Below are 1,954 nucleotides of genomic sequence, written 5' to 3' on the forward strand. Positions count from 1 at the left end.
TGTATTTTTCATCATTAACTTTTGCTCATGGTATCTTTTATATTTTTTTTAATTTTTATTTCTCTCTAGTCCATGACTTTGGATTGCTCATTAAGTTTTCTTTCTTCTGTTCATGTCAGACAGTGCCTTTTATATTTACTATATTTTATAATATAAATATGGTCTTATTTCGATGGACATTTGGCTACTTAATATCTGTTTGTCTCATCTGATATTTATTTCTTATTTTGCTTCTGTGCATCTTCGCACACCTCAAATTCACTATAAATCACCTCTCATATAAGTTGCAGGCATTCTCCTGTACACTGAGAATTACCTCTGATACCATTACAAATTAAATCTGATGTAAATAGTTGTTATACTGCATTGTTCATAGGATAAAAATAAGACTGCATGCTTAATACAGGTGCCCTACTTTTTCAAAGATTTGTTTTTATGTTCCATTGAATTTGTGCAACTTAAAATATGCAAGGACTGCAAGATTTTTAAAAAAGGGTCTTATTAATATTCTTCATACAGAAATAAGCAGACATTTCATGTAAAGAACAAAGGCCATTCTCAGGCTGAAGCCCAGAGCTTCAGCAGAAGTAAAATGTGCAGGAAAATTGTTATACTATAGAACTGCAAGAAAATGAACTTTCTACCCTGTGGGATTCTTTGTTAGTAACACAAGGAAATTAACTTGGTGGATGCATTTTTACTAGGAACATTAAACTTTACAATATTATCATAGTAGTAGCATATAGCATAATATAGTTACTTCTCAATGGAATTGAATGGAATTTATAACCTATTTATAACCTTTCTATTCTCCTTTTACATTTTTGTAGAAATAATTCTTTGAACTCAGACCCTCATATTTGCGAGGCAAGTAGAAAATTAATTGATCCATATGCAGGATTCACAAACTTTGTTTTAAAACCCTTATGTGTTTGTATATTGAATTTGCATTCCTTATGAATTATGAATATGGTACTATAAGTTTTCTTTTCACCAGAGAAATTACATACAATATTTTCTATTCATTCTTTTTACACATGTACCATTCCTTTAACTACATATTTACCTTTTTAATAATCTTGTCCTCTGTGTAGATCTATGTTAGCAATTTTTATTTTTCTCTTGATGCAGAATAATTTCTTTTTTTTGGTCCGGTTGTCCGGACTGATCTCTGGCCCTGGACCCTGTCCCTCAGCTCTTCTGCTCAAGGCTAGGGCTCTACCACTTGAGCCACAGTGCCACTTCTGGCTTTTTTCTTTTTTGCTAATGTGGTGCTGAGGAATCAAACCCTGGGCCTCAGGCTTGCATGGCATGCACTCTTCCACTGAGCCAGCCACCTTCCTAGCCCAGCAGAATAATTTTTATAGCACTTAAAATGAAAATGTGTTAATAATGCATTTTCATTCCCTAGGAATACCTTCAATCAATAGTTAGAAGAGGCCCTTTGCCCAATGGATTGTGTATTGAAGTCTATTTTCTTTCAACACTTTATAGATATATTTTCGTTTTGTGTGTTAGTCATCATTCGCCTCTGATATTGTCAAGAATGCCTGTATTCCTTTTAGACACTGTACAACAAATTAGTGCTGTATTTTATTCTAATTCTTAAAACTACTATATTTTTTAGATCATGTCCCAAATCATAGTTTTTATTCTTTATTCTTCTTGTGGTGGTCATATTTCACATTTTTGGGGATCATCTTGAGTGTTCCTTAAACCTCTATCCATTTACATCCATCCTTCAATTAAAGCTTATTAAAATGCAAAGCTGATTAAGAAACATTTTATGGTAATAAGTAAGTATTTGGTGTGGTAGGAAGTAGTCAATGTTCACAAACGTTCATGCTGGCAATTCGTTTTTACATATGAAGGACACATATGGCTATCTATGATCATACTTTTATATCTAGAAATTTAATAACAAAAATGATTAACATCGTATGTTTTATTGTGA

The sequence above is a fragment of the Dipodomys ordii genome, unplaced genomic scaffold (assembly GCF_000151885.1).
Source record: "Dipodomys ordii isolate 6190 unplaced genomic scaffold, Dord_2.0 Scaffold229, whole genome shotgun sequence".
NCBI classification, from domain to species: domain Eukaryota; kingdom Metazoa; phylum Chordata; class Mammalia; order Rodentia; family Heteromyidae; genus Dipodomys; species Dipodomys ordii.